The following is a 26,239-nucleotide window of genomic DNA, read 5'->3' as shown; positions in this document are numbered from 1 at the left end:
CTGACCACATACCTTTTCTATTTTTTAAATTACAGAGAAGAGACAGAGGCCCTCGAAAACCTTTTCTATTTCTAGTAAGCAAACTCTTCCACGACCCACAGTAGTTATTCCAAACCTTTACCACTCCTCTCAAATCCCGTATCTCAGTCCTGTCGCCTTTTCCCACAACATGGCCAGGCCAAGGACCTTGTCCTCTGCTTCAGAGGAAAAGAAAACTCGCTATATTTCCTAATTCACATCCACAAATTTGTCACTAGCTGCATCCATGAGCACTTCCTTCCCTCAGAAAAAAGAAGCCATTCCCGGCAAATCTTATGTTCTATCATGTGTTCTACATGCAATCTGCCATTTCTGCAAGGAGCCTGTTTTATTATTCTCCTCTCTCTCTCTACTTCCACAATTTTGCCCTTACCTGTTTCCTTTTTCCTCTACCTCTATATATATGCATGTTCAAGCCTCTCCTATATTAAAAAGTACCCTATGTTCCCCTCTATCTAGCACCCTAAACTCATTCCTTCTGTTCACAGTTAAATTTCTCACAAGAGTAGTCTATACTCTTTGACAGTCTCTTCTTCATCTCCCATACACCGCTCAACACACTAGAATCTGTCCTCTGTCTCCAATGCTACTAAAAACAAAAAACCAATCTTACTAAGGTCACTAAAAGACAAAACCAAAAGTCATGCTGTAAACTTTATTTTATTTGATCTTTCTCTGTAGCATCTGACACTAATGACCACTGCCACCCTTTTCGAAACACTCTAATCTCTTTGCTTCTGTGATATTTCTCTCTCCCGGCTCTCCACTGAGCACTGGGGGATTAAAAAATGAAAATGACAAAGTCCCTGACTTCAAGAAGCATAGTTTCTAAAATGAGAGAAACATATACAAACAATCACAACATAGTGAAAAAGTACAAAGTGCAGTGATAGCTCAGCAATCGACTTTATATGGGGAAGCGAGAGAGCACTTTAGGAAGAGGAAATTAGCATGTACAAAGTAACATATAAATCAGTATGGTTTGTATAGAAATTTTAATGGATAATGATTGAACACACAAGCTTTGAAATCAAACAATCTGACTGTATCTATTCTATCTGAGGATAAAATAACAGTCTTTACCTCATAGGACTACTGTGAAGATTACATGAAATGCTAAATATAAACCACTTAGCATAGGGCCTGGCATATACACAAAGATCTCAATAAGCGTTATCTCATATACTTTCTGACAAAAACATTCAACAAACTATGACTAAAAGAGAACTTCCTAAACCTGATAAAGGGCAGTTATGAAACACCCATAGTTAACATCTTACTTGATCTTGAAAGACTGAATGCTTTCGCCCTAAGATCAGAAACGAGACAAGGGCTGGGCACAGTGGCTCACGTGTATAATCCCAGCACTTTGGGAGGCTAAGGCAGGAGGATCACTTGAGCCCAGGAGTTTGTGACCAGCCTGAGCAACACGGCGAAACCCCATCTCTTCAAAAAAAATATAAAAATAAGCTGGGTATGGTGGCACCTGCCTGTAGTCCCAGCTACTTGAGGGGCAGAGGCAGGAGGATCACCTGAGCCCAGGAAGTCGAGGCTGCAGTGAGCCATGTTCATACCACTACACTCCAGCCTGGGCAACAGAGTAAGACCTTGTCTCAAAAAAAAAAAAAACAGATTCAGCCAGAGCAGTTAGAGACATGAAAGGGATCTAGATCAGAAAAGAGGTAAAACTATCACTATGAGAGGATGACATGATCTTACATATTAAAAAGCCCTAAGTAATCTATAAACAACTATTACAATTAACAAATAAGTTCAGCAAGGTTGTGTGATGCAAAAATCAATTATATTTCTATATACTAGCAATGAATAATCCAAAAATGAAATTAGAAAAAAAATTTCACTTAGAATACTATTAACAAAATAAAGTACTTAGGAATAAATTTAACAAAAGAATTATAATACATACACTGAAAATGATAAAACATTGAAAGAAATTAAAGAAGACCTAAATAAATGGAAAAACATCCAGTGTTTACAGATTGGATGACTGACTGTAAAGTCCCCAAACTGATTTAAAGATTCCTGCCTCAGATTCAACACAATCAAAATCTAGCTGGATTTTGTTGTAAAAATTGACAAGCTAATCCAAAAATTCATATGGTAATATAAGCAATCCAGAAGAGCCAAAATAATCTTGAATAAAGTTGGAAGAACTTACACTTCCCAATTTCAAAACTTTATTACAAAACTATAGCAATCAGGACAATGCAGTACTGACATAAGGATAGACAAATCAATGGAACAGAATTGAAAGTCCAGAAATAAACTCCTACATTTATAGGCAATTGGTTTTCTTTAAGGGTGCCAAGATAATCCAATAGTCGGAGACAACTGTATATCCACATACAAATGAATGAAGTTGAACCCCTACATTACACCATTTATAAAAATTAAGTGAGAATGGGTCACAGACATAAAAATAAGAGGTGAAACAATAAAACTCCTAGAAGAAAACGTGAGTATTCCCCAGGACCTTGAATTAGACAATTGTTTCTTAGATACAACACCAAAAGCAACCAAAAAAATAAATAAATAAGTAAATAAAGACTTTCGTGCTTCAAAGGACAATATCAAGAAGTGAAAAGACCCACAGAATAAGAGAAAATATTTGTAAATCATTTCTCATAAGAGATTTCTATCCAGCCAACATATATATACACATATAAGTTGACCCTTGAACAACATAGGTTTGAACTGTGTAGGTCCACTTACATGCATTTTTTTTCAACCAAACATGGATAAAAAAGACAGCATTCATGGGATGTGACACCCACCTATACAGAGGACTGACTCTTCTTATAGGTAGGTTAGTAGGACCAAATACAGGACTTGACTATGTGTGAATTTTGGTATACACAAGGGTCCTAAAACCAATTCCCTGAATAAACCAAGGCACAACTGTATTTCTATTTAATGTAAATATACATTTATATTATATGTAATATAAATAAACATATATATATACACAAATAACCTAATTTTAAAATGGCAAAGGATGAAAATAAAAATGTCTTTAAAGCCCCTACCTCTCACCCTATACAAAAATCAACTCACAAAGGGATCGAAGATCTGAAACAATAAAACCACTAGAAGAAGACATAGGGGAAAATGCTCCAGGACACTGGTCTGGGAAAAGATTTTATGATAAGACCTGAAAAGTGCAGGCAACTAAAGCAAAAGAAACAAATGAGATTACATCAAATTAACTTCTGTACAGCCAATGACACAATCAACAGAGTGAAAAGACAGCCTGTAGAATGGGAGAAAATATTTGCAAACTACTCATTCCATAGGAGATTAATATCCATAATATACAAGGACAAACATATCAAAAGCAAAAAAAAAAAAATCTGATTTAAAAATTGGCAAATGATATAAATAGACATTTTTCAAAAGAAGACATATACCAGCCTGGGCAACATAATGAGACTCCCATCTCTGCAAAAAATTTTAAAAAATTTGCCATCGTGGTGCATACCTGTAGTCCTGTCTACTTGGGAGGCTGAGGCAGGAGGATTGCCTGAGCCCAGGAGTTTGAGGCTGCAGTGAATTATAATCATGCCACTGCACTCCAGCGTAGGTACAGAGCCAGACCCTGTCTCAAAAAACCAAACACAATCAAAAAAAGAATGAAAAAAATGCTCAACATTGCTAATCAAGGAGCTGCAAATGAAAACCACATTGAGGTATCATCTCACCCCAATTAGGATAGCAGCTGTTATCAAAAGACAAAAAATAACAAATACTGGTGAGAATGCAGAGAAAAAGGAACTCTTATATACTGCTGATGGTAATGTAAACTAGTACAACCACTATGGAGAACAGTAAGGAGGTTCCTCAAAAAACTACAAATAGAATATCATATGATCCAGCAATTCCACTACAGGGAATTTATCCAAAGACAAGACTATCATTATATCAAAGAGACATTTGCACCTCCATGTTTACTGTAACACTACTGACAATAGCCAAGATATGAAATCAACCTAGATGTCCAACAAAAGATGAATGGATGAAGAAAATGTGGAATATATATATACCAGAGAATGCTATTTAGTCATGAAAAAAAAAAAAAGAAATCCTGTCATTTGCAGCAACATGGATGAGACTGGGAGGTTATGCTAAGTAAAATAAGCCAGAAACAAAAAGTTAAATAAACACTGCATGTTCTCACTCATTGGCAGTAGGGAGGGTGGGACAGGGAAAGATTTGTTAAAGGATAAAAAATTACCAATAGATACGAGGAATAAGTTCTAGTGTTCTATACCACGGTAAGATGACTATAGTTAACAGTAATATGTAGTTTCAAACAGCTAGGAAGAAAATCTAAAGTTAACAGTAATACGTAGTTTCAAATAACTAGGAAGAGGATATTGAACATTCCCAACACAAAGAAATGATAAATGTCTGAGATGATGGATATGTTAATAACCCTATCTGATCACTAACATATATGTACTAAAACATCACTACATACCTATGAATATGTACAATTATTATTTGTCAATTAAAAACTAAAAAAAAGAAAAAGAAAATGTTCAAATGGCCAATAAGCATATTAAAAAAGTTCACAATAAGTCACTAGGGAAATACAAATCAAAACCACCATATATCACTTCACATCCACTGAGTGGCTATATTAAACAAAACAAAACAAACTCAGACAATGCTAAGTATTGGCAAGGATATGGAGAAATTAAAACCTTCATTCATTGCTAGTAGGAATGTAAAAAGGTACAGTCTTTTTAGAAAATAGTTTGGCAGTTCCACAAAATGTTAAACACGGAGTTATTAAATGACCTAGCCATTCTACTGTTAGGTATATATCCAAGAGACATGAAACCCTACGTCCACACAAAAACTTATACACAAATAAGTGTTCATAGCAGAATTTTCATAATAGCCAAAAAAGTGGAACCAACCCAAATGTCTAACAACTGATAAATGGATAAATGAAATATGGCATATAGATATTGTGGATAAAAAAATGAAAAAAAAAGTGTGACTTTTTATTTTATTTAATTATTTATTTTTTTAGACGGAGTCTCACCCTATCACCCAGGCTGCAGTACAATGGTGCGATCTTGGCTCACTGCAACCTCTGCCTCCTGGGTTGAAGCGATTCTCCTGCCTCAGCCTCCTAAGTAGCTGGGATTACAGATGCTCACCACCATACCCAGCTAAATTTTATAGTTTTAGTGAAGACAGGGTTTCACCATGTTGGCCAGGCTGGTCTCGAACTCCTGACCTCAGGTGATCCACCTGCCTCAGCCTCCCAAAGTGCTGGGATTACAGGCATGAACCACCATGCCAGACCACTTTTTTTAGCTTGATCATAAACAATTACAGTCTTTACCTGGCAGGCTTCACAGGAGAAAACTGCCCTCCCCACACCAGATTTGGTGCATACCTGGTGCACTGACATCTCTAAAGCAAGCTGCAGTCAAGACTCAGGTATTCCTAAATGGCCATGCTCTTTACCGTATCTACATTAGTAGCCCAGGTACCTTCATTCAGAAGTCTCTGTGGCCTTTAACTGAGGCCTTTCCTTAGGCAACTCTGGAGAGGCCTCTTCAACAGAGGGAAAACACTAAAAACACTTTCCTCCACTCTGACCCAGTACCTTCCTCTACTCCTAGCCTTTGCACCTTTTCCTCCAACCCACCCCAGATCTATAAAACAGCAGGAACCTTTTGCTGGGAGCTCCCTCAGCATTGAGAAAATCCCCACCTCTATGTTGATCCACTTGACAGGAGGGAGCCTGCACTTTCTCAGGTTTAACTTCTTGCTTATCCTAATTCAGTAAGTGATTAAAGTAACTCAGCTCTGTGTCCCCAGCTAAGCTCCTGACCCTATGGAATATTATTCAGTCATAAAAAGGAATCAAGGTTCATCCATGCTTCAACATGGATGAAGCTTAAAAACTTTATGCTAAATGAAAGAAATTAGTCACAGAAGACAACATATTGTGCAACTCCATTTACATAAAATGTCCACAATAGGCAGAAAATAAATTAATAGCTGAAGGGAGGGAGGAATGAGTACAGACTGCTAATGAGTACTTTTAAGAGTGATGAAAGGCCAGGCAGATGGCTCACACCTGTAATCCCAGCACCTTGGGAGGCCGAGGTGGGAGGATCACTTGAGGTTAGGAGGTCAAGACCAGCCTGGACAACATGGTGAAACCCTGTCTCTATTAAAAATACAAAAATTAGCCAGGCATGGTGGCACACACCTGTAATCCCAGCTACTGGGGAGGCTGAGGTAGGAGAACTGCTTGAACTCGGGAGGCAGAGGTTGTGGTAAGCCAAGATGGTGCCACTGCACTCCAGCTTGGGTGAAAGAGACTCCATCTCAAAGAAAAAAATGAGTGATGAAAATATTCCAAAATTAGACTGTGGTGATGGTTGCACATCTCTGTAAATACAGTAAAAACTATCGAATTTTAAACTTTAAATGGGTGGAATTTATGGCATGGGAATTATTTCTCAATAAAGATATAATATGAATACACGATGTTAGTGTTCATATCATATCTAGACCACTATTGCTCTGTAAATGAGTTTGTAAAATAATCCTTAAGGAATGTAGATATTGAAGGACTCAGAGTAGTAGACTGACAGGCTGACATTTTTTTAAAGAAAAAAATAATCTGTTGACAATGATAAAAATGGCTGACAGAGCAGTCAGACTCAAGGTGGAAAGACCAGACGAAAGACTTACAACAGTGTATTTGGAAAAATTTTAACAAGAAGAGGACGAGCCAAGACAGGTAAGAAACAGGAAAAGGCTATGATCCTACCTTTAGAGTGGAATGCTATCTATAGAAGCTTTCTATATAAGGGAAGCTTTCTATAGAAGCCAATATTAACCTATATCCTTATTACAGAGGCTCCCAAACAGGGAACAACAGAAAGTCATCAAGTCCAAGAGAGCAGAGTGGTAGAAAGCTCTTAATAACTGGCCCATTAAAATAGCAGTTGTTTTAATCTATGATTTAACTAATGGAAGACTTGTCTTCAAAAATATTAGATTATAATGCCAATATATTCTCAAGTGTATCAGAGAATAGTAGTATGAATTTCATCTTTGAGTATTAAAGATAAAGAAAAAATTCACTCAAAAGTATTTTATCACTAGAACAAGTTTCATTTATTTCAAATGTCTTATAAACATGCTTAAAAGTAAGCATACTATATACGTAGTTTTATAAGTTTCCCATTAAAACACTCAGAGGAAAAGATATTTTATATTGCCTTAAATTTTTTCAGAAACAATTCTTTCTCATTATAAAATATATATTAAAAGGCAAATGCATTCATAAATTATCTCACCTTTGGTTTTTAGATAAACCACAAAGAAATGTCTACAGCATAAGTTCCAGTTTGGGCCGATACCTGAATTGTAAAAAACAAACAGAAAAAGACATGGTCAATATGGTTGAATCTGAGTATGGAATTTAATTATTTCAATAGAACCCTAACTTGATCATTTACCCCCTAAATTTTTATGTTCAAGCTGTTCTTTAGATATCTATAGAATGTCAAGAATTAACAAATTCTCCTGGACTTTCTATTGCCTTTGATTAATGTTGGTATTTCTTGAAATCAAAAGTATATCAAAACAGGCCGGGCACGGTGGCTCACGCCTGTAATCTCAGCACTTTGGGAGGCCGAGGTGGATGGGTCACCTGAGGTCAGGTGTTTGAGAGCAACCTGGCCAATGTGGCGAAACGCTGTCTCTACTAAAAATACAAAAAAATTAGCCAGACATGGTGGTGTGTGCCTGTAGTCCCAGCTACTAGGGAGGCTGAGGCAGGAGAATCGCTTGAACCTGGGAGGCGGAGGTTGCAGTGAACCAAGGTCATAAGGTCATGCCACTGCACTGCAGCATGGCCGATAGAGCAAGACTCCATCTCAAAAAAAAAAAAAAAGATATCAAAACGTACTACATAAACAGGAGAAAAAAATCAATCTCCTTCATCAACTCAATTCTTCAAAAGAAAGTATTTTCTAAAGTTTGCACTCCCTATATTAGGACTTTCCATCCTCATAGAAAATACAGAATTTAAAAATCTGGAAATGTAAAAGTAAATCAATAGCACATGTTTATAAAACCTAAGCAAATAAGTAAATTAAATAAAACCAATGTCTAATAAGTATGAAAAATGGAAAAAATGTTCTCTACATTAGCAAAGAAAATAAAATTAAAATGAGATATCATCTTTGATCAATGAAATTATAATTATTTTAAAAATAAGATTATAGTCATTGGCACCCTTCCAGTTCTTCTCCTTACCAGACTCATGGTAAGATTGCACCTCACTGCCCTCTTTCAACTTAGGTGTAGAAACATGACTTGCTTTAGCCACTGAAATGTACATAGATGTGACGTTACACATTTCTAAGTGTAAGCTTTAAGACCAACTACACAATTTACAGACCTCCTAGCTACTACAGTCATTATGGAGTTCACTAAATGTCTCTGAAGAGAAAAAAACAACCCTGCTGACATGTATTAGACATGTAACATGAGCAAGAAATAAACTTTGTTGTATTATGCAACTGAGATTTTTAGGACTGTTTGTTACTACAGCACAATCTAGGCTATACTGACAGCTACAAGTGATAATGTAATATAATAATATATAATAATAATGTAATATAACAGGCATTTTTGTACACTATTCATAGGAATTTAAATTGTTAAATTTGTTTTTGTTTTTTGGGTTTTTTTGAGACAGGATCTTGCTCTGTCACCTAGGCTGGAGTACAGTGGCGTGACCACAGCTCACTGCAACCTAGACCTCCCAGGCTCGAGTGATCCTTCCACCTCAGCATCCTGAGTAGCTGGGACTACACAAGTGCCCACCACCAAGCCCTGCTAATTTTTGTATTTTTTGTAGAGTTGGGGTTTTGCCATGTTGTCCACCCAGACTGGTCTTGAACTACTGGGCTCAAGCAATCCACATGCCTCAGCCTCCCAAAGTGCTGGGATAACAGGCATGATCCACACGCCCAGCAATTGGTAAAATCTTTCTGGAATCCCAGCACTTTGGGAGGCCAAGGCGGGTGGATCATGAGGTCAGGAGATGGAGACCATCCTGGCCAACATGGTGAAACCCCGTCTCTACTAAAATACAAAAAATTAGCCGGGTGTGGTGGTGTGCACCTGTAATCCCATCTACTCAGGAGGCTGAGGCAGGGGAATCGCTTGAACCCAGGAGGCAGAGATTGCAGTGGACCGAGATCGCGCCACTGTACTCCAGCCTGGCGACCGGGTGAGACTCCATCTCAAAAAAGAGCTAGAAGCAAACTAAAGGTACAAATGATTTGCTAAATAAGTTAGAATATTAAGCAATCATTAAAACTGCTTATCAAAGATGCTTAATGACTAACAGAGGAAACTGTGTAAAGGGCATACATAGGAACTCTCTGTACTGTCTACTCAATTTTTTCATGTATATGATTCTAGAACAGGTAAAACTAACTAATCTCCACTGGCAGAAAGTAGGTAAGTTATTGTAGGAACCAAAGGTTGTATGAAAGAATTGACTGCAAAGGGGCTTAAGAGAAGCTTTTAAGAGTGATTAAAATGTTCTATATCTTGATTATGGCAGTTGTCAACAGGATATACACATTAGTCAAAACCCCTCAAACTGTACTGCACATAAATAATTTTACTAAAGTGGATTTTAAAAGTAAAATAAAAATGCTTAATGATAGGAAAATGCTCATCTGTTGGATAATCTGAAATGTGTAATATATAAATTTGCATAGAAGCAGCTACAAATACATACAATGTTAATAGTCCTTTGATTTGCATAAATATTACATAGGTAGTTTTAATTTTTCCTTAAGTTATATACTTTCAAAATGCTCTAAGTAAGTACATATTTTTATGTTTATTTGGTGGTATTTTATTGCGAACCAGAGCTTAAGCCTAGAATAAGCTTGAGGTTTTAATAATTTATTCATTCGGTATTTATTACATGCCTCCATGTACAAACAGCACTCTAAGTGGTAGAGGGATACCTCCAAGCTTGTGTATGTTTCTCCAAGGTTCAGCTAGATGGGCCTTTCAAGTGATCACCATTGCCAGTGAATGTGGAAGCATCAACTATCATCTGTAAATCACATCTGTTTATAATCTTTACATTGGCAAATGACAGGTAAGTTGTGACTATAAAAACTGTTTGGATTCCTGATTATCTGTTTACCTAGTCTTCCTGAAAATAAGCTAAAATTTTCTACAGTGTTTAATATGTAATATATAACATATATTTAGAATGTATTCTAATGTGTGAATGTGTTTATAAGAATCTGTATTGATAACTAATCATTTAAAAATGTTATGAGTTTTGAGCACTTATTTACTTAAAAAATTAAAAGTTTTGGGCCAGGCGTGGTGGCTCATGCCTGTAATCCCAGCAATTTACCAGGCCAAGGCGGGCGGATCACCTGAGGTCAGGAGTTCCAGACCAGCCTGGCCAACATTATGGAACCCCATCTCTACAAAAATACAAAAAAAATAGCTGGGCATGATGGCAAGTGCCTGTAATCCTAGCTACTAGGGAGGCTGAGGTGGGGGAATCGCTTGAACCCAGGAGGCGGAGGTTGTAGTGAGCTGAGATCACGCCACTGTACTCCAGCCTGGGCGACAAAGCAAGATGCCATCTCCAAATAAAAAAAAAAAAAAGAGTTAAAAGTTTTACCACTATAAAAACTGCTTGAGAGTTTAAAACTCTAAGAAATTGTAGACAAATATAAGTGAAACATAGAAAGCAATAAGTATGACAGTGAAGACAAAGCATTAAGCAAAGAGGAAGAAGTGTTTGATTAATCAAATAGAAATAGTGGATACATATCATTAACAAATTGTAATCAACAAGTAAAAATATAGTGAGAAAATATTTGTTTCGTGTTCAGCAGTGAGTGTAGCAATTCAAGATACCGGGGACAAGGGATTATGACTATATGCAGGGGACTATATGCACTAACTTCTCATATGGAAAAATCTGAGATAACTACTCCATTATAGGGAATACACATGAAGCAAAAGAGAAAGAACACATATAGAAGAATCTAATCCAGAAATGATTTTAAACCGGTGATCACTGAAATTAAATCACTATGTTTAATTATAACTATACAATATGTTGCTTTCTCAAGTTTGACATTTGCACCTACATGTTGTATTCAAAAAGTATAAAACTTCATAATTTACAATAAAATACAAATAAAATGCACTATTTATACTAATAACCATTAAGAAGTACTAAAACAATGTGTGCTAATCAGGTTACAGCTAGTAAAGATGAGTAAAATAGTCTTGGACATTAAGGATACAACACAGAAAATATTTGTATGTGAATCACGGTACAGATAGTAAAGACAAATAGACTCAGACACCAGGAAGTTTTCATAGCACTTAGAAAGATAGCACAAACCCAACACTCTCCTCCAACTCTCCACTGAGCCTTTCCTACACACAACTAATTAACTAAAAGTGAAGTGCTGATGACCTCCATATTTTACTAATTCAGCATCAAAGATCATTTCCTATTCTCCCCACTTCATCTCCCCACTTCATCTCCCTCTACTCTACTTACATATTCTCTAAACCAAGCATATTAATCTACTAGCATTCCTGAAAAAGCATCTGTTTTGTCCTATGGACCTTGGTCTACGTGGTTTCTCTCCTATGGACATGACTTCCTTTCTCCACCTATCCAAATTCCTTCCATCCTTCATGGCCCAATTTGACATCCATGATACCTTTGGAAAGCTTATAATCCAATAGGAAACATAGCTCAGGTACACACAAAAAAATTTTTAAAATCTTGAAAGTTGGAATAAATAAAATGTTATAAAATTCCAACATGCAAAATGTCACCTCAGGGGAAAATGTTTAGGTACCACCTTGGAAAAGTCTTTGAGTAAGATATGAAAAAGAGCAGAGAAGAAAAAGGGACATTCTAGGCAGTGGAAATGAGCAAAGGTACAAAATGGATAATTTCTTATAGTAGTGCTTCTCATCTTTTGGTTTCCCTAGATTTGCCTCTAACAAAGTGATGACACAGAGAATGCCCTCAATTTCTAAAGTCCCTTGCCTACTCATAATTTTGAATGTTACCAAAACCCACAGATTTAATATGCTAATCAGGTAATCAAAATTCAATGTAGACAGTCTATTTCTGCATATGTCTTCAGATAACTTTTGTGAACATAAAAATCCAACATATCGAGCCAGGCACGGTGACTCATGCCTGTAATCTCAACACTTTGGGAGGCTGAAGCAGGTGGATAATGAGGTCAGGAGATAGAGACCATCCTGGCCAAAATGGTGAAATCCCATCTCTACTAAAATACAAAAAATTAATCAGGTGTGGTGGCCCACGCCTGTAGTCCCAGCCACTCAGGAGGCTGAGGCAGGAGAATCGCTTGAACCCAGGAGGCGGAGGTTGCAGTGAGCTGAGATCGCGCCACTGCACTCCAGCCTGGCAACAGAGCAAGACTCCGTCAAGAAAGAAAGAAAAGAAAAGAAAAGAAAAGAAAAGAAAAGAAAAGAAAAGAAAAGAAAGAAAGAAAGAAAGAAAGAAAGAAAGAAAGAAAGAAAGAAAAGATCCAACACATCTACAAAATCAAATATAAATTTTGTGACTTTAAGGCTGAATTACATTATTTTCATACCATTAATCAAACCAAAAGGGCTGAAATTAAAAACTTCATTATTTTGGTTTCCTTTTTACTAAGTAATTTTATTCTATGGATTGCAACCTTTCACATTCTGGTTCACTCCAAACCTAGGGCCTAGCGGATGCTACCTAAATACCTGTTGAATTAATAATATTGGAACATAAGATATATTTCACTGAAAATATTCCTTCCTTTAATTATGCAGTATAATAGAAAGTAGAGAGAAGATAAGAACATTAATTGAAAGTGTTGTAAAAGTGAAGCCATCAAAAAACTTAAAACAATTACTTCAAAACCATCTTTGAAGCAAATAATCTATTCACATGTAACTCAGATCTTTATTGTAGCCTTTGTTGTAACACTACACACATACCACCACCACCACCACCACCATCATCATGACATTTTTTTCTAAATACGGCTTGAGGGAGGAAACCATATAATTTGATTAACAGAAGCTGGGGGCAGTGGCTCACGCCTGCAATCCTAGCACTTTGGGAGGCCAAGGCAGGAGGACCACTTGAGGTCCACAGTTCAAGACCAGCCTGGCCAACATGATGAAACGCTGTCTCTACTAAAAATACAAAAATTAGCCAGGCACAGTGGCACACACCTGTAATTGCAGCTACTCGGGAAGCTGAGACAGGAGAATCGCTTGAAGGAGGTGGAGGTTGCAGTGACCTGAGATCATGCCACTGCACTCCAGCCCGGGAGACAGAGCAAGACTCTGTTCCAAAAAAATAAATAAAACTAAAAACAAAACAGAAAACAGCCACTTATTCATCTTTGTATTTCACATAATTCCTAGCACATAATGGGTGCTTTAAAATCACTCATTGAGTTGAACAGTCATAGAGAAAACGTTTTCTCTGCTCTCCATGACTTCACTATATTTCAAAGATATAAGGCATCAACTCTGGCAATAAAAGCAGAACTTACACTACTATGAAAGCCTGGACTTATTTCAAGAGTTCTGATATGAGAAGAGATATCCAACAGATGTTTCCCTAATTACACAAGTATAAGAAGATGCATTGCTCCACTGCTGTCGATTTGCTATATTTAGAAGGCTCTGAATTGAATTATTCAAGCATGTACAGATATAACCTTAAAGGGGTCCACATACTTGCTCCTGACAATCTGGATACAAAAGCTGCCATTCAGATAAAAGATGACAGGCAACAAGAATCTGACAGGCCAGCAATTTACTGCATTTTCTGCATATTTGAATTTGTAGGCCTCCATAGCCATTAAGCAAAATTAGTTTCATGATGTCAGCCAAAAAGCCTCATGGGCAGCAGTTTTATGTCATTAAAAAAACTACCATCCTCAATCTGTTTGAATCTGTGTTTGCTCATTAGAAGCCTCTCAATGAATCAGAAGCAAGGGTTTAATTGCACTCTTGCTCTATGAATGTTTAGTATAGCCCTGAACTATAACAAATTCCTATTCTACCTTTCCCTGTATCTAAAATAGTTTAGATACAGTTGAAGAACCTAAGTATCAGACAGGCTAGCAGTTCTCAACTGATATGGTTTGGATCTGTGTCCCTGCCCAAATCTCGTGTCAGACTGTAATCCCCAATGTTGGAGGTGGGGCCTGGTGGGAGGTGATTGGATCATGGGGGCAGTTTCTAATGGTTTAGCACCATCCCCCTAGTACTATTCTCATGATAGAGTTCTCACAAGATCTGGTTGTTTAAAAGTGTGTAGCACCTTCCTCCTCTCTCTCTCTCTCTTTATGCCTGCTTCCCTTGGCCTTCCGCCATGATTGTAAGTTTCCTGAGGCCTCCCCAGAACCCTAGCAGATGGACAGCTTCCTATACAACCTGAGGAACCATGAGCCAATTAAACCTCTTTTCTTTATAAATTACCCAGTCCAGGTATTTCTTTATAGCAGTGCAAGAATGAACTAATACATCTATCAAAAATGGAGCAATTTTGAAACTATAAATGTGATCTTAATATGTATTTATCCAATTTAAAAAGCAAGTGTCAGAGAAAAACTTCACCCTCTCCTGCTCCTAAGTGTTGATCTCTGAATCCACTATGCTCTCTTATGCCCCTATGCCTTTGAAATTGTTATTTTCCCCTTTGCTTATTTAGAATCTCCTCCTTAAACCTGTCTGGCAAGTTTCTACTCATTATGGAAGTCTTCCCTGGTTTTCCCAAAAAAAATGCATGCAATCTTCCCCTATGCACATTTTATATACTTACATAAGTAACTCTCAAACTATATTATAACTGTCTGTTATGGTTAGAGAACAGTAAGCTCTCTACGGGCAATGACTGAACACCTCTTGGCAGAACTAATATTGAACTGGTACAAACCAACAGAGCCTGAAGGGTTGTACTTAAGTACTGAAATACTTCTGTAACATAGTCTGGTAAAGTGTCACTGCCTCAAACTCCACCAGTCCTAAGGTGCCTACTGATGGCCTAATCTCCCCACCACCACTACAACCCAGCAGGTAAAACAAGAAAGCCTGACACAGCATAAAGGATGAAGGGGTTCTTCAAGACCCTGATCCAGTGCTACAGCCATCTTAACTGGTTGGTGCCTATTTTGTACTTACTGGTAAATACTTTAAATATCACTCCTGCGTCTTCCTAGCCAAAGCACAGGACACTGCCTAGCTTATCAGGCTTCTAATTCTTTGGCAAAATAATAAATGAAGACATACCAGGTCTATCAATGGCCCAGGGTCAACAGGCATGCTGTCAAAACTATGCAGACAATGATTAGTGATCAGACTGGCAAGAAAAATCCAGATACTAAAGTACTAGAGAGGAAAATGGTCAAGTCTGTCTATTCTCTGTGTTTGCCTTCAGCATTTGATAAAATAAATGCTTATCTTGATAATGTGCAAAAAAATCTTCAATGTGATACTTTATAGAGAATATAATTCAAGTATTTTTAATGTTTTTAAATAAAGTTTAAAAGCAAAGTTTCTATAAAGTAAGTCTCCATAACATACCACAAACAGTGATCATTAAACTCTAATCAGTGTCTTGGATAGGAACACAAGTATCACTAAAGGAAGAGCACAGTGATTAATTCAAATGGAAAGGAAAAGGCAAGAATGAGAAGAGTCAGTTAATTATAAATGGCATGTCTAATTGGAGATTTTGCTAGGGGCTTCAGATACTTCTAATTAGTTTTACTTGGTATATTAATTATAAATAGAATACCATGAGAGAATTTTCTAATCACAGAAATGTATCTAGAATGTAAAATCAGAGTTTAAGTTATCTTTATAATTTAATAATTAAATGTTCAATAATGTATAATTATTTTGAAAGTCATCAATAAAATATATATCACACTAAAATCAAGTTACTCAGAATATTGCTAAGGTGGTGACAGAGTCTTTAAAACATCCATAGGGGAGCAAGTGTGTAGCTGAAGGAAGGATGAATATGTAGGTTCAATAATAAGAATTTTGAACTTATAAATGGTGATATAACAATCTTTTTAGGCGCCTTCCTTTCTGGTAAACACTTTAAATATCACTTTTTAATACTTCAAAATTTTCTGGTAGAAAAATTGTCTTTTATTCACGCTGTAGGCAGTTTCAGAGGGCCATATGATTAAAATGTTAAAAATAAAGATGGAAGGGATAAATAGCAAGAGAAGCTTATCTAATTTCAACACTATCTCATTAAGATCAATCTTTAATTTAAAACAAAAACAAAACCCTGCTGTGCTATATACTATATTAATGAAAAATTCTACAAGGTGACAAAATCTCAAACACGAAGCATAATGTGTTTACTAAGGACAAATTAAGAAAAACCATTCTGATTTTTTGGTATTTGTATTAAAGTAAAAACTTAGAAAAGAGGAGAAAAATTAAAGACCATGATGTATTTCAACTTTAAGAAAAGCTTTTAAAGTCTCACTAATCTTAAATTAAAACAATCAGGTAAATTATTTTGGTTATTAGCACTAACATGAATTTAAGCAGAAAATATATACAAAGAAAATGTAAGTAATAGTTACAGTATCTACCATTTATTGAACACCCATATACTATCCCAGGCAGAATGCAAGGTGCTTTACCTAAATTGTTAATTTTCACAACCATCTAACTTGGCAGATACTATCATCCCTACCTTACTGATGATTAATTGATATTAAAAATAATCTCGCCACAGTCAGCTAGTAAGTGGCAAAGATTCAAACTCATAGTTGACTACCCAATGGCCTCTGTGCTGGCCACTACACCCCACTAACTGACCAGATGGCCTCAATGTAGTTAAAGTAAGCCAATGTAGCACTGAAGTTCCATGGTGTATTAGCTGTACTAGATGGATGAAGTTAAGGCTTCAATCTACTATTCCAATGAATGTGACTATCTGAATATCTAAGGAAAACAATATAATTTAGTAATTATAGTTCTGACCCTGATTTGGGAAATCAAGGATGTAGCCAGTTGGCTTAAGAGCTATCACAAAATTCTATTTTCATTAACCTCACTTTGTTCCAAATGATCAAAAAATTAAGCACTTAGATCCACAAGTAAAAGGATTCAATCGGGACCGATATAAGTTAAAAATAAATGTAATAATAGACCAGGCGTGGTGGCTCACGCCTGTAATCCCAGTACTTTGGGAGGCCGAGGCCTCCCAGATCCTCCAGATCACGAGGTCAGGAGATCGAGACCATCCTGGCTAACACGGTGAAACCCCGTCTCTACTAAAAAATACAAAAAAATTAGCCGGGGGCAGTGGCACACACCTGTAGTCCCAGCTACTCGGGAGGCTGAGGCAGGAGAATGGCGGGAACCCGGGAGGTGGAGCTTCCAGTGAGCTGAGATCACGCCACTGCACTCCAGCCTGGGAGACAGAGCAAGACTCCATCTCAAAAATACATACATACATACATACATAAATAAATAAATAAATAAATAAACGTAATAATAAAAATAAATGAGTTTCATTAACAGAATGTATTTAAAAAAACCTTTCTCCAACTTTTGTGAACACATATAACAAAAAAGAAAATGTACAGTTCATTTAAAAAAATCAGGCAACTTGAAACTCTTCTGAATAAATGAGCATGAATTAAAAAATTACCACATACCTAACAAAGGCACACAACAAACATTTAACAAACAAGTTAATGACTTAGCTAAATGAAGATTAAAAAGTGAAAATGGGGGAAAAAAGGAAAATTAAGGGAAGAGTTGATCTTTCTCCAAGTTCCTTCTCACATAAATACTACCTGCTCTATATTTCCCAGGAAGTTGGTTAAGGGGGAAAAAAAAAAGTACCTGCTCTTGAGGTTCTTTACTAAAAACAGTCCTTCAGAATATACCTACCCTGGCAGAATTCTCCTCCTCATATTGTGGCTAAGGAAATATCACCTGTCTCCTAAGAGGAGGTCTAACATCCAAAATAATATCCTTCCTTGTCCTAAACAGCCTCTTTCTGGAAACATTTTCAATCCCTCTACATCCCATAGCATATTTAGAAGATACACTTTTCTGGTTTTCTAAATTGAATATTATTTATTATTTAATCAGCATAATGAAAAATTTAAAGAGTGGTTTATGATATACAGAAACTCTGACACAATAAGGATATTTTATAGTGCAAATATAATTCTCATTTTAAAAACACAGGCACCCTTCAGAAAGATTGTTCCATTTGAAAAGAATTTTTTAAGGCTTTTTTATGTAAGCTATTTTCTACTTTTTTATTTGAAAGAAACCATGCCTTTAACAAAAACTGTATTACAGTTACACATCTCTTACCAACAGGGATACATTCTGAGAAATTCATCATTAGGTGATCATTGTGCAAACATCATAGACTGTATTTACACAAACCTACATAGTATAGCCTACTATACCCATAGGCTATTTAATATAGCCTATGGCTCCTAGACTACAAACCTGTACAGCACGTTACTATATTGAATACTGTAGGCAATAACAATGGTATTGGTGTATCTAAATACAGATAAGGGGCTGGGGGCAGTGGCTCAGGCTTGTAATCCCAACACTTTGGGAGACCAAGGTGAGAGGATCACTTGAGCCCTGTTTGAGACCAACCTAGGCAACATAAGGAGACCCCATCTCTAAAACATGTTTTAAAAATTAGCTGGGCATGGTAGCACATGCCTGTGGTCCCAGCTGCTCAGGAGGCTGAGGTGGGAGGATTGCTTAAGCCAGAAAGGTGGAGTCTGCAGTGGGCAGTGATTGAGCCACTGCATTCCAGCCTGGGCAACAGAGTGAGACTCTGTCTCAAAAATAAAATAAAACACAATTACAGATAAACATAGACAAGGTATAGGAAAAATACAATGTTATATATACTTTTTTTTTTTTTTTTTTTTGAGATGGAGTCTCACTCTGTTGCCCAAACTGGAGTACGATGGCACAATCTCAGCTCACTGCAACCTCCAGCTCACTGCAACCTCCGCCTCCCAGGTTCAAGCGATTCTCCTGCCTCAGCCTTCCAAGTAGCTGGGACTACAGGTGCGCACCATCACACCTGGCTAATTTTTGTATTTTTAGTAGAGATGGGGTTTTACCATGTTGGCCAGGCTAGTCTCAAACTCTTGACCTCAGGTGATCCGCCCACTTTGGCCTCCCAAAGTGCTGGGATTATAGGCATGAGCCACCATGCCAGGCCAACAATGTTATACTCTTATGTGGTCCTCATTGACCAAAACTTTGTCATTCCATGCATAACTGTATTTACAACTCTTACCTGGTTAGTGCCTGGAATAACTTCCTGAATCTCATCTACTATATCACCTGCTGATTCAAAAATCACCTTAGAGCCCAACTCCTTTACTTCACCTAATAAAACTTACTGAGCTTGGACATGTAAAAACTACATGTGGTATATTTTCTTCTAGTGCAACAATGCCTATGAGACTGGGCAAGTTGAGACCAAGAGTGATCTCTCCTCTTCATACCAAACAACTAGTCTATCATTTGAATATGCTATTATTTTACACATGAGTTTAAAAAGAAAACTATGCCTGACTATCACATTTCCTAAAATTGTAAGTTTCTAAGGACTGCACTGACTCTGTATAACAATATTATACATATATATATCCCATAAAAATAAAGCAAGCAAGCATTTTGTAATTCTTTTTTTTGCATTTTTTTTTGCATTTTGTAATTCTTATTTCACCTGTAAAAAGGCCAACAACGTAACAATTTTACGAAGCATCTCATTTCTTTAGTAAACTACTGAAAGATCATCTCACTCTCTTTGACATACATGGACAGTGGAAGTCATAAGCAAAAGCTAAATGAAATGATCCTCAAAAATTGCTTCTTACAGAGTACGGAAGTCAATAGTCTAACTGCCAGGAATCTTGCTATTTGAAGGTATTATTTACATATTACAAATTATATTTAATTAGAGTTTTTGTTCTATTTTAAAGGTATTGGAAAATAAAGTATTTCCCTTTGCTGACATACTAACACATTTTTAACTCTACTATATACTAAAACTTTATAACATTTTATGTCTTAGTGGTTTTTGGAAGGTCAATACCATTGCATACTTATATGCTGAAATAAATCCTTTTAAAAATCACATTGTCAAATCTCTTTGGCTTCAGAAAATAGACATGTCAAAAACTCAACTGGAAAGCAAATAAATCACAATAACTTTGAAGTGTTATTAAATAATCCTGAAGACAAAATCTGAGTCAAACTATAAAAAGGCCCTCAATCTCTGCTACCAAGAATTGTGTTGGATTCATTCATATATCACTTATAGAAAAGAAGTAATCAGCATGCCCTTAGCCAAGCACAAACATGTTTGTTGAGATGGACTGTGTAAGCCCAAGGATTTTGCTCGCCACCCCCATATTTCCTTGGTCTACAAGAAACAACTGTAGTTCAGCTGAGACTGTCTTTAACTGGTTTGTTTTTAAAGAGCTATATCTGCTGAAATGAGATTGCCTAAAAGCACTGCAATCCTCTCCAGTGGGATTACGAGTTATATTGGTAATAAATGTGTTCAGTTAGGTAACAAGAAAGAAGAAAAAGGCAACCCACAAATAGTGCTGAAAATCTGAGGTTATACATTTTCTCCAATGAAATAAAAGTATTTGAATACCATACATTTCAAATAGAAACTAAAAATCTGGGGATGTCCACAGCAAGACCTTCCCATAAGGAGCAAAATTATCTAGCAGTCCTTCTAAGAGGAACCTGAATTAGCATTCTCTATTGAACTAAAAAGTCGTAACAGAATGTGAGTCACTTTTGAAGAGCTCATTGAAGAATAAAATGAGACTTTAAGTCTTTAAAGAAACTATCTAGAAATATATACAATCCTAAGTGGAATACAATGTAACAGAAATAATACTTATCAAACACCCTCATACTTACAATTCTATACTCTCTGGGAAGAATGGTATACGTGGAGGGAAGCCATTTTCTAGCTGGACATACTAGGCTAGGGTTCCCGACATCCAATATATACAGATTCAGGGGTTTGCTGCAAATATTCTAGAAGTGTATACCTAGAGTAAGAACTGTTCACTGCCAACCCAAGGGCCCATCCAACATTAGACCGCACCAATAGGGACCCTTAAGAGGATTGGTTAGGTCCAGGACCTTCATAAGAGATCTAATTAGCTTTAGAAAAGGGGCCAGAAACTCTTGTAACAGGAAACTTTTCCGTTTACAACAGGACTTGCCTACAAGATACCAAGACTAAATGCCGTTTCACTAGAATGGGACTTATTTCAACAAATCATATACAGATTTATGAACTCATGCCATCCTATCCAAAATGCTGGCTTTCAATCCTTAATTTGGATAATTACCCTAACCCTACCCTAACCCCTGCTCTTTTCTAGTACTAAAATCCAGACTTTTCTTCCTCAACAATTACTCAGTAAATTTCTTTACTATATTTCCTTATCTGGCAAATGTAAAATCCTTACTATATTTCCTTACCTGGCAAATAAATAAACTCAGCTTTGTTTTGTCTTGTTTTTTTAGCTCCATTGGTCTTTGTTATATTCTTTGACATACTGATTTTCAAGAATATTTTCATTCCTTTTCTTCCACCAAAAGCAAATCAATACTGGCCTGGGAGCTAGAATCGGTCAATAGCATGACCTGCCCTGGTAATCAATAATACAGGCTGGTTATGTAATAATACAGGCTGATGGTTAAGTCATGCCATTGGTGTACCTGAAAATCTGCCAGATAATTAGAATCACCCTTTCAGCAAAAACAGCAACTCTCTGAGTACTCTAGTGGTACTGATCAGTGCAGTTTTGGAAGGCTGGACATAACTGATCTTTAAAGGCAAGATCCCTTTTTATTCCTCTTTCTGCTTATTATGTACATGGTCCACTGTCAAAGATATATGAAAAAATCAGTTTTTTGAATTTTTTGAGACAGGTTCTTACTCTACTACCCAGCCTAGAATGCAGTGGCATGATCACAGCTCACTGCAGCCTCGACCTCCCAGGCTCAAGTGATCCTCCCACCTCAGCCTCCCAAGTAGCTGGGACCACAGGCATGCACCACTATGCCCGGTTAATTTTTGTACTTTGTGTAGAGATGGGGTTTCACTATATTGCCCAGGCTGGTTTTGAACTCCTGGGCTCAAGTGATCCACCTACCTCAGCCTCCCAAATTGCAAGGACTACAGAAGTGAGCCACCATGACTGGCCAAAAATCAGTTATTATGCAACAACTATTTGCTTGACAAGCATCCCCCTCTCTCCCAAATGGCAGAGTAAGTGTTGCTGGAAACCCTGGTATGCCACTTTCATCAACCCAAAACTATCTACATTTAATACACAATCTTTTAGGAGGGACTTATTTCTTAGGTAATTTCAGAGTGAAGTATATAACTGCCAGGTAAAATAAGTTTTATTTAGGCAATATGAGCTAATAATATGATTTGCCTTATTAGGTCAGCCTTGGCTCCCCAGCACTTCCCAAACCCTGCTCTCCCTCTTCACAGAGAATATCCCAGAGGCTCTGTGGAACCCAAACAGCAAAATGCTATTATGGAGTTTTAAATAACAGAGTAACATGCTAAAAATCGTGTTTTAAGATTAATAACCTGAAAAGCTAATCTAGGACTACAGTTGGGAGACAATGGAAGCAAGGAAACCAACTCAGCATGACATAATTGATCTTTAAAGAATACAGCAATGGCCAGATGCAGTGATGTGTACTTGTAGTTCAAGTTACGTGGGAGACTGAGGCGAAAGCACTGCTTGAGGCCAGGAGTTAATGGCTGTAGTGTACTATGATGGGGCCTGTGAATAGCCACTGCACTTCAGTTTGGGCAACATAGTGAGACCCTGTCTCTTAAAAAAAAAATTTTTTTTCTTTAAAAGAACAAAGCAATGGCTCTAAGAACAGTAAAGAACTGAATCTGACATTACCAACAAACTTTATCTTTTCTATTACAGATTCAATTCACTGAGTAAACAGAAAGGTTCACTTGTAAGTCATAGAGTCATTTTTATCCATCCAGGTTACAGAGTGCTGAAATTCAACCACCAGAAAATCATCCTTTTCAATTACAACACTCTACTCTCCCAACATTTTCTCCAAAAACATTCTAGAAGGAGCAATTTCAGAAGTACTCATTTAGCCATTATTGCTGCTTTGATGGGAATTAGCTTGCCTGCTTGCCTTCTCCAGACACTCTCACCTCTACCCCAACCCCAAAGCACACCATAATATCCCCAAAAGCCACCTTGATAAAAAGGGATAGGGCAAAAACAAAAATCTAAGAACCTAATTGTATCTGAACTGGAAGTGGGACTAAAAGAAATGAGATGCTTTGCCAAAATTTGGAATAAAACCAGACTTAAGCTTTTAAAATTCTAAGGTCAGGGTTTTAAGATAACCTTCATATTTTCTCTGCCTTTGGATACAATATACCAAAAAACAAAAATCCTTGTAAAATTAAAATTCACAGAAAAGTTTCAAGCTAGACTCCATCCATGTCGCTCTCTCTCTCTCTCTCTCTCTCTCTCACTCTCACTCATACCCTCCCTCCCGCCTCTCTATCTATCTCTATCTCTATCTTTAACTTTAGTGGGGCAAGAGTGGTTAATAGAAATAGCTAATAAATCAAAGAGCTTCCTTCAGGGATTCCCCGCCACCATCAGGGCAAAGTTCTGACTTGACAGCCTGGTAACATAAGGCCCCTAATATTTGACACCCAACAGTCCTTTCCAATCTCATCCTTCACCATACTACTTTCCATTTCCTCATTCACCAATCATTTCTACTGAATGTCTATAGATCCTCAGTCTTTAATGTTGTCTAATACTTCCATACCTTGACTCATTCTTTCACCTTGTCTAATACTCTTTCGCCTTGTCTGTGTGGCTATGTGAGGCTTGAGTTTTTCTCTTAGAAATATTTCCTGACATCCTTCCTCTTGGGCCCTTCAATACACCCCTCCCTAACCCACACCAAATCTGCATTAGGCTCCCTCCTTCGTGCATACCTCTATCAAACTTCTTAGAGGGTACTGTCAATTCCAAAACTAGGGAATGCCTGCCACATTACAGGTACTAAAATGGTCATTAGTTTCCAGTTCTGTGTTCCTCCTAGAGCAGAGTCATTTTGCTTTCTCTTCTTTTTCTTCTATTTTGTCTAAGAATCCTCAGTATTCTTCCTATTAACTTGACAGTTTTATGCACATTTGGAATACGGCTATTAGCTTTTTAAAGGGGAATCCAAATGAAATTAAATACACAAGGAAGTTTTTCCATACCAGGCTCAATGAATCAATCTGACCCCAAAAATGAACTTTTATGAATATTCAGACTACTACTAAAACAAAGGAAAAAATAACTTTTCTTAAAATGTTTATTGATCTACTTTGAAAATGTATTAATACATCAGCTTCTGAATGATCAAAATGTTGAAATATGAAATCAGTTTATATCACCTTTTTTTTTTTTTTTGACACGAAGTCTTGCTCTATTGCCCAGGCTGGAGTGCAAGTGCTGTGAGCTTGACTCACTGCAACCTCCGTTGCCTGAGTTCAAGCAAGTCTCCTGTCTCAGCCTCCCGAGTAGCTGGGATTACAGGCTCCCGCCACCGCGTCCAGCTAATTTTTGTATTTTTAGTAGAGATGGGGTTTCAACATATTGGTTAGGCTGGTCTCAAACTCCTGACCTCAGGTGATCCACCCGTCTCAGCCTCCCAAAGTGCTGGGATTACAGACATGAGCTACTGTGCCCAGTCAGTTTATATCATTATTTTAAATAGAGAATAATATCCACACTGCAATAGGAAATCTGCCTTGAGAAGAAACATCAGAGTTAAAACTTCCAACATCTGACTCCATGTTCCTTTGATCTTTTTAGGTAGGATAACTGTTAAAGTATACATAAAAATGTGATAACCCTACTTGTCAGAACTCTGTTCAAAATCTTCCTACTAGGGATTCAGATTGGGGACTGCATGACATCCTTATGCTATCAGTGTGAAAAACAAAAAGAAAGCTTTGAGCAAAAACACTACCCAAAGCTATACCCAGTTACAGCCTCAAACTGGCATCACTCCCATATACAACATCATTTTTATAATACTTACTAGATTTAGGAATTCTACCAAATTAATGGTTCTAATAAAAGCAAAGAAATGTGATCTCATATAAAATACTCATGTGGGTCTTGCTTTGCTTTTTAGAATGACTTTGGTCAATCTAACCTTTTCTATTTCTTAAGTTCTAAGATGTAGCAATTATAAAGTCACTATTTTAAAATGTTTTCTAAGCTACCTGGTGCACCTTAACTCAGTTACTCTCTCTAGCTCTAAAAATCAAATTACCCGTTCATGGAAACATACTTAGGATTAAACACTGTAAAATATAGATTGCAAATAAAAACACCAGTCAACTTGAATCAAAAGATTAAACTCTAACGAAATGATTTACAATTATACCTCAATAATAAAAATGTAAGTGAATTCAATACTAATTGTAATACAGTGGGGTTTCCCTTATTTACTTGAGGGAGGGTATGGAACGTAGAAAATAAATTAGGTATTCTGAAGATCAGAGTGAAACAAAACATAACCTAGCTAGATCTGAAATTAAGTGCAAAAAAAAAAAAAAACAAGCTCACAAACTATTATATTTTTGTCCTTTACCTTTACTCGTTCCCTGCTGCCAGCCACCTGTTTTAGATATTCTCATGCAGAGAAAATAGCAACAATGCCATTTTCCTTCCAAATGCAATCAGGTTTTGGCAAACTTCAGTCAGTATGTCAGTTAAAAACAGAAACAACCCAAAATGTGATTTGGCAAATAACTACTTAAGTATTGAGTAGTTCCTCCCTTGAATGGTACTGTACTTTCCATTTATCATTTTTAAATGTACAAAGAAAACTGAAAATCTGCACATGTAGCTGGACAAGTAATAGTTTCCAAATTAATAACACATTATGCATTACTCTATTAAGCATACATTAACAGCAAAATTATGCCATTTTGGAAACAGAA

The 26,239-nt window shown here is 36.9% G+C and overlaps 1 protein-coding gene and 1 long non-coding RNA gene across 15 annotated transcripts in view; one reads left to right on the top strand and one right to left on the bottom strand.

The window, feature by feature from the left end:
- Nucleotides 1–26,239, bottom strand: part of PEAK1 (pseudopodium enriched atypical kinase 1) — a 292,413-nt gene that overhangs the window by 229,882 nt on the left and 36,292 nt on the right. For 10 of the 14 annotated variants that reach the window (XM_058427920.1, XM_058427915.1, XM_058427918.1 and 7 more), the window contains one exon: nucleotides 7,395–7,457. The exons of 2 other annotated variants lie outside the window; for them this stretch is intronic. The gene's annotated coding sequence lies outside the window, so the exon portion shown is untranslated. Of the gene's footprint in view, nucleotides 1–7,394; nucleotides 7,458–17,498; nucleotides 17,583–26,239 lie in introns of those variants that run through there. 2 more of the 14 variants (XM_058427923.1, XM_058427922.1) reach the window with 2 other exon arrangements.
- LOC131381226 (uncharacterized) overlaps nucleotides 1–26,239 on the top strand; it is a 72,851-nt gene that overhangs the window by 44,067 nt on the left and 2,545 nt on the right. The window contains exon 4 of the long non-coding RNA XR_009209830.1: nucleotides 10,122–10,231. This is a non-coding gene — a long non-coding RNA (uncharacterized LOC131381226). The remainder of the gene's footprint in view (nucleotides 1–10,121; nucleotides 10,232–26,239) is intronic.

This window comes from Hylobates moloch, unplaced genomic scaffold (genome assembly GCF_009828535.3).
Source record: "Hylobates moloch isolate HMO894 unplaced genomic scaffold, HMol_V3 SCAFFOLD_14, whole genome shotgun sequence".
Classification (NCBI taxonomy): domain Eukaryota; kingdom Metazoa; phylum Chordata; class Mammalia; order Primates; family Hylobatidae; genus Hylobates; species Hylobates moloch.
This window is presented reverse-complemented; position numbering and strand designations above follow the sequence as displayed.